Source organism: Podarcis melisellensis (genome assembly GCF_964234715.1).
Source record: "Podarcis melisellensis genome assembly, chromosome: 13".
NCBI lineage: Eukaryota > Metazoa > Chordata > Lepidosauria > Squamata > Lacertidae > Podarcis > Podarcis melisellensis.
The window spans coordinates 30823818-30831644 of NC_138545.1; the positions used below are offsets into that span (position 1 = coordinate 30823818).

Consider the following 7827-nt stretch of genomic DNA (forward strand, 5'->3'; position numbering starts at 1 on the left):
GGCTCCACCCCTAGCTATTCTGAAAATAGCAGCGACTTGAGTTTTTGCCTTGGAAGATGGGATGCTAGAAGAAAGTGCTCCTCCTTCTAAGGTCAGCTTCTGTATTTGGTTGTGGGTTGTCTCTGCAGGACTAGGAGTGGGAAGCCCTATGGGATAGCATTCCATGGGACGCCTGGGGCCATGCACCATCACCGAAGTGCCAGAAACCTTTCCCGAGATTGGAGAAGAAGCAGAGGTGTAGCAGGGACTCTGTCTTGTTCTTTGCTTATTTGTTTCACTTACTCCCCTCTCTTCCTTGGAAGGTTTCAGACAACTTACATCCAGGCAGCTTACATCAATGCCTGCTTAGCTTCAGCAGTCAAAACCTGCGTCATATGCCTTCAGGCTATTCATCTGCTGTTTCCACTGCCAGGTAAGATGGGTAGCTGGAGATTCCCTTCGTCCGAAAGACAGATCCATTGTTTATTTCTCCTGAAGATTTGTGAAGCCATCCCTAAAACCCACATTCCGTGCTAAAGGGAGAATCTATCTGCAAATACTGGCAATGTAACCCACACTCCAATCCCTCCAAGGAAACATTATTTCAAGGGAGCTGTGCAAAAAGTGTTTTGAAATGAAACCAGAATGAAAGAAGAATTCAATTCCTAGGTGCTGCTCTTTCCTCTGTTACACCGAGGCACTTGATTTGTTTATTTTACAAAAGGTTTAAAACAAATTCCCTCTTCAAATGATTTAATATGTGAATGTCCAATTGGGACTAGCCAGAGAATGCCTAGCCACCATTTTCTGCATTAAAAAAGGCGAAATATTCACATAAAGGGCACATCCAGACTGTTGGTACTTTCAGGTGGGATTCAGTCGCATACTAGTAAATTTGGTTCATGCCATTGAAGCTCTTGTCCCTGGGTAGGCAAAGTAAGGCCTGGGGGCCAGATCCAGCCCTATTGCCTTCTCAATCCAGCCCGCGGATAGTCAGGGAATAAGCGTGTTTTTACATGAGTAGAATGTGTCCTTTTTTAAAAAAATGCATCTCTAGGTTATTTGTGGGGGCTGTCTGGTGTTTTTACATGAGTAGAATGTGTGCTTTTATTTAAAATGCATCTCTGGGTTATTTGTGGGGCATAGGAATTCGTTCATTTCCCCCCCCCAAAAAATATAGTCCGGCCCCCCACAAGGTCTGAGGGACAGTGGACCGGCCCCCTGCTGAAAAAGTTTGCTGACCTCTGCTCTTGTCCAACTAACTCACCCCCCCAAAAAAAGACTAGATATTTTATGAGAAGGAAAGTGATGTAAAATGCAGCAGGAAGTGCTTACTTTGACGCAATGTCATCTAGTCTTTCTGCAAGGAAATCAGAGTGATTGCTCATTAAATAGATAACTTTGTCTGAACTCTCTGCAAGCAAATTGGGATGAGTGATAAACAAGCAGGTTGCCTGGAAGCACCCACTGGCCCCACCCAGAGATTGCAAAAGAGGCTCAAAGGTGGTGTAAGCAAGACATATAGAATTGCTCACACCTATTATAAATCAAAAGCTCTGATTTTGGCAGTTTTAGCAGTGAGTCCTTTGGTTTGAGAACCCTGGTGCATCCAGCCGCCCTGGGGGAGGAAGGGAAAGGAGAATGTTAGCTGCTTTGAGACTCCTTAAAGGGAGTGAAAGGCGGGATATCAAATCCAAACTCGTCTTCTTCTTCTTCTTACAGCTTTGAACCGGAGAGTTGCTCAGGAGTGGTTCCTCAAGACAAACGTATATATACCGTACCTTTTGCTCCAATTTAATTATCTCCCCCACTCCCAAAGAATCCTAAGTGTAGTCTGCAGAGACAGTGGAGTGCCGGAAAGAGGAAATTCATCATAAAAAACAGGACAAAAGAGGCCGTGTAGACTTTGCATGCGCTCAATGTGTAGATGCAAATTTAGAAATAACCAGTGCAATTTTAATAACAAATAATAATAATATTAATACCCCGCCCTCCCATAGTGGGGGAAATCTGTAAGCAAATAACCTGTATGCTTGCTGAGCTGTGTGCTAACTGTTGATGGGCAGTTTCAAGGCCCCTGCTTCCTTTCCCTTCTTGGGGTTCTTATCTGAACTTGAGCCAGATAACCCTTCAAACAGAGGACCATCTTCTGTAAAGTAGGATACAAGATCAGCACTGAGGTCAGTGCACTCTCACTTGCTGGCTCGAATCAGTAATCAGTGTTCCGGTCATCACAGAAGCAATCGGATCCCTGAGGATGCCTGGAAATGCCACGTGTGCCTGCGTGGAAGGGCACATTCAGCCAAAGACAGCTTTTCTCTCACCATAGCACTATGATGGGAAAAGGTTGCGGGGGCAACCTTTTCCAAGCAGGCGCTTAAAGTTACAAGGGGCCTCTTGTGGCCGGCAACTCATTCTCCAAGCTACACTTGTCTTTCTTTTTTTATTCAATTAAATGGCAATTGTGAGAAAACAGGAGCAAAGTGGCACAAAAAAATATGTTGGCTTGTACAGTGTGGTTTGGTAGGATACTGAGGCCAGTGACTTTGTGGCCAGCCGCTGGGAGTTGACATCTCAGGCTACTTTTTTTTGCCATTAATGATTTAGGAGCTTTCTTCATGAAGCTAATGGGCTTTGTGGTTTCCTATCTTCCTGTTAACGCAGCCGAACAATCGAAGCTTTTAGCGTGGTGTGGAGGGGCTGGTACTTGACGCATCTTCCTCCTTCCTGCAGGCTGTTGCTGCGCTAGCAATCTCCTGATCACATTGCCTGGTATTGTCCATTGTGTTGTGACAGCAAATTAAGGCAGGGTTGGGAATGGAGCAGTGCAGCCTCCTCCCAGGGCGGAAGAACCAGACTACTGGAACATTATCTGTCTTGCCACACCATAGAGAAACCGAGGCATAGCTGACGGTGAGAGTTCTGCAAAGGAAAGACGGCCTCCTGTGTCCTTTTACCAATACTGATTGTAACCATGTGTCTAAGTGTGGCACACACTTTGAAAGAGACAAGGATTTTGATTAGATGTTATCAGCCGCAGCATGGAGAACAAATTGTGGAATGTCAGGGAAAGCCCAGAACCTAAGTGGCAGGGTAGGAGTTTGGTGGGCTGGATTTTTACTAATGTCAAGTTTGTCTCTTGTTCCTGACTTGTGAGGAAGCTATGCTCACAAGTGGAGGCAGAAGAAGTGTGTGTGTTTGGGTGTGTGTACAGTGTGTACAGTGGTATTTCTGGTTCCGAACGGGGTCCATTCCAGAGGCCCATTCGCAACATGAAAAGCCCGCAACCTGAAGCGCCGTATCTGCACAGGTGCACTGTGCGATTTGGCGCTTGTGCGCATGCGCAAAGCGCGATTTAGCACTTCTGTGCCTGCACGAGCAGTGAAACCCGGAAGTAACCCTTTCCGGTACTTCCGGGTTGCCACGGCACGCAACCTGAAAAAACGTATCATGAAGGAAACGTAACATGAGGTATGACTGTATCTGCAGGCAATTGTGCCTTTACATTTTAGGCCAGGCATAGGAAAACTCTGGCCCTCCAGATGTTTGGGACTACGATTCCCATCATCCCTGACCACTGGTCCTGTTAGCTAGGGATAATGGGAATTGTAGTCCCAAACATCTGGAGGGCCGGAGGTTTGCCTATGCCTGTTTTAGGCACTACAGAGCACTGTCTTTCTGCACTAGCAGGCAAAATGCACACACAAATGTCATAGGGTTGTAGCCAATGCTGGTCATACTCAGAATAGACCCAGTGAAATTAATGCAGCTAAATTAATTAACGTCACTGGGTCTACACTGAAAAGGACTAGTGTTGAATATAATCTTACATGATATCTTAGGAATGGCTCCTTTTCTAGGCAGTTCAGGATTCTTATTTGGGACACTCCTGTTCTATAAATAATTCCTCCCTAGGTCCATAGGGTAGGCCAGCAAATGGAATCATTGGCTTAAATGGCCATAGGCTGTTGCAAATCTATCAAATAGGTCATGGAAAATATTAACAAACATGAAAGCTGCAAAAGCATTCCAGATGAAAAAATAATTTCATAGCATGAAACATCAGGTGAAGAATAGTAATAATCATAATACAGTAGTGATAACTAATTTTAAAACCTTAGCAATCTCTGTAACCAATTTGAAAAGGGCTACAAATTAATTCAGTGTTTCTTTTAGTTTCACACAATGCAGAACAGGCAGTATCCCAGAAAAACTCCAGTTCTTCCAGAGATCACCTTCATCTCCGACAAACCTGTGGCTCTCCATAATGGACTGCTTCATGCCCTAGTTTATAGAAAGCTTGATGTTCCTCATTATGCCTCAACATTACAAGGTGTTTTGTCCTTGAGCGACCTTCATTAAAATGTGTTCTCACCCTCATTTTCAATGGCAGGAACGGAGCATTACAATAAGGAGCTACTTCAAACACTACTTTCAGCAGGTATTTAAAATGAGACCAGGATTCAATGTCTCAAGGAGCAGGAATGTTACCCATGCCACGTGTCAAAGAAGAGAAGGTCTGCAATAATGCACTCTGAAACAAAGCCCGCCGGGTTCATTCGAGGGGGAAAGGACGGCGTAGAAGGCCAAAAACCATCAGAACCACTAAGCAGTTTTAAAATGCGGAGAAATTTCTTCTTGACCCTAAATTTGACTACCATTTACTCCCTGGGCATAGTAGCTAAATGTGGCTGTTCCGCTGCACCGAGACACATTGCCATAGCCCTCTAGCTAGCTCATGAGGCATTCCGCGGGGATGAACTGACCCCGTCTGAGCCTGATGCTTCTTTGAATTCGGGATTCTTGAAGCTTTATCTTCAAAGGCCTTAGATGTAGACCAGCTATAGCCCATTCCCCACCGCGGATTAGCAGCTTCTATTGAACTCCGCAGAGGGAAGGGCAGACAGGCCTTGTGTCGCGCAAATGCTGCTGTGCATTGATATTTTTTAATGGGGATATGAACTGAAGCCTGTTAGGAAATGCAGTTATAATTAAAGCACAGCTCCCAGAGGCTGTCTAAGGCACCAGCGACTAAGTGCATTGGCAGATAATGTCATTATTTGGCCGTTGCTTAACATAAGGGGGTGGGGTGGGGGATGGGGAAGACAATTCTTGTCTGCCGTCCCTGGGTAGGGGATGTAGCACCAGGAGCCAGACAAAGAGAAATGCTTGCCTCTTGTTATCAATTGTCGTCCAGTTGATTAATCAGTACGTAGAAGGGAATATGAGGAAAACAGATACTCCGTGAAAATCGTGACCGTGTAAATTTGCCAAGCCAGTGGCTGAGTTATGTGGTTTTGAGGTAATGCGACCCCATCAAACAAAACAGCCACCAAGTCGAAGAAAACTTGTCTTGTGTCGATTGTATTGTTCTGTAGCCGTATCTGTTGTTCAACTGGCAGCATGAAATTCAAAACAAGAAATTTTAGGGCTTGCGTCTGCTTGGAAATCACATATTCTCCCCTGTACGTCCTTTTTTAAAAAAACAAATCCTAAATGGGTGGTGGCTGACTATAATTATATTGTAGCACTGAGCAGAATATACGTTGCACATGTTAAAATGCACTTTTATTTACTATCATTGCACATGTCCCTGGGCTATGGAGTTGCATTGAAAAACAGGTTCTGAACTACATATACCAGGGGTGGTTAACCTGTGGTCCTCCAAATGTTGCTGGACTCCTAGCATCCCTGAATATTATCCATGCTAGTTGTGGCTGATGGGATGTGGAGTCCAACAAGGATGGCCACAAAAAAGCCACCCCTTCTTGAGCTGCAGCTAAAGCTAAGCCCTTCATGTTTGCCCCAGAAAATAAGAGATTCTTGACTAATCAGCTTCCTTTGGCTGAAAGTATATAAACATACAATATTGTGCTGAATGCAGTTATGTTTACTTTGGAAAGGTCCACATGCTTACAACAACACTGCTTCAAGATGCCAACATATTTAACAGAACGTGTCTTTCAAAGCAGCTGAGTAGCTCTGGCATCATTGGCAATGTCCATATGGACTGAATTAGATTTTGCAAGTGCCCTTTACCATGGTCACTTTCCAGACAATCTGTTTATTGAATATTCATCCTGCTTGGTTTGCAACAAATTTTACAGGGAGGTTATAGAATATTGTGTCAAGCCATTGTTATCTCACACTTTCTAATGCATTTCCTTGCTGCCTTCCTTGAAAAAAAATCAATTTTTTTGGGAAGGGGGTTTGTTATGCAAGAGCCTAAATCCACTTTAATTGTGCAACCTGAATTTCCTGGCAATTCAACTGAATCATACTCACAAAACAGCGATATTCTGGAAGCGCCCCATGTCATGCTGTTTTTAACACAGTAATACCTGCTTACTTTGTCTAGAGGGCCTGCTGAGACTTAAGCCTATGAGCAAAATTCATTTTTAGCTAAAGCTGGAAAATTAATGTGTTTTTGTTGTTGGATGGTATGATAATCAGGTAAACAAGGCAACAGACACATTTCCTTAACTAGCAAATGTATCTAAATCACATTTGCTGATTTTTTAACATGAAGTTATTTTTTCGCATATATTCCATTTTTAAAAATATATAATATGGTTTAGCTGTGTATAGCTCCAAGTTCTTCAACTAAAATATTTGAGTAAAATTATTCTCAGCCTAATTTTCTTAACTTGAATTTTCTTTTAAATTTGCTATTGAATAAAATTAATTATATTATTTTTTAACATTTCCAATTATGTTGTTTAATTTGAGTCTTTAAAACAAACAAACAAAACAACAACCCTACACTCCCAAATTAGAAAAGTGTTTAGTTTGACAGTTTCTAGATACATAATTTACTATACTTGTTTTCCCTTTAGCTGAATTTCAGGTGCAAAATTTGGAATATTAGAAAAGCCGAGTATGGATTCCAGCTTTTTTTTTCAGGTTTTGAATTTGTTCAAAATGTTTACTGTGTTTACCTGAGCGAAAGTAAGCAATGTTAGAAGGTCAATCTGCAAAGGTTATCTGTACATCCCCATTGGAAAGCAAAGTAATAGAACACAGCAAAGTCTACAGTTTTCATACCCTTTAACAATGCCAGCATACTAACAGTTTTACAATTCTCAGTGGGTGACCTCATCCATGCAGAATTGTGATGTTCAAAGACTCGATCCCTGAGTGCATTAAAATTAAAGATGTACATGAGCAACTAGAAAACTGACCACAGACAGGAATATGGAACACAGGAAATCTAGCTACTAGCTAGAGTGTCTGCAGAGGTGCAATGGGATCACGTACTTAATTATACATAATATGTGCTTATTTAGTTTCCACATTGACAAGCTATGAGTAACACTGTGACTATTTCATCCCTGCACTACCAACTTTCAAAGCCTTTATAAATGTTTGTGGATAGCGACAAACACCTGAGGTATTTGGGACAAGTGTTACTATGTCATTATATATATTTAAAGAAAACACCCATATTGTGCTTCTAATAGCACCTGCCTAAAATGAAAGCCCATTGCAATAATATCTGTTGGGCAAGGAAGCATTATCAAATCAGCTTTGTTTGCAAAAGATGGGTATAGAAAGGGCTACAGTGCATCAGGAATGTTAAAAGGTTGAGGCTTTCAAAAAGTTTCTCTATCAGTAGTCTCTCTATTGGTCTTACAATTCTGTGTGAAGTTCTCCATTTCTGGAAGCAGAACAAGGCTACCCAGACCTCCAGCCAGTTCAGGCCTCTAGATCCCATAAGGAGTGTTCTTATTTTGCCAGGATTCAAACATGCTTTTATTGACACTGCTGCTCTGTGAGTTCGAGAGGACTTTGGATAGAGAAGAACCTTTAGGAAATCAGAAAATAACCTTTGCTTAATCCTGGCCTTTG

The 7827-nt window shown here is 42.5% G+C and overlaps 1 long non-coding RNA gene across 1 annotated transcript; it reads left to right on the forward strand.

Annotated features, from left to right (window-relative positions):
• Window positions 1-303: 303 nt before the first annotated feature.
• LOC309354680 lies at window positions 304-6606 on the forward strand. The gene is made up of 3 exons (XR_014162376.1): window positions 304-412; window positions 2713-2892; window positions 4373-6606. It is a non-coding gene; the product is annotated as an uncharacterized lncRNA (long non-coding RNA).
• Window positions 6607-7827: the final 1221 nt, after the last annotated feature.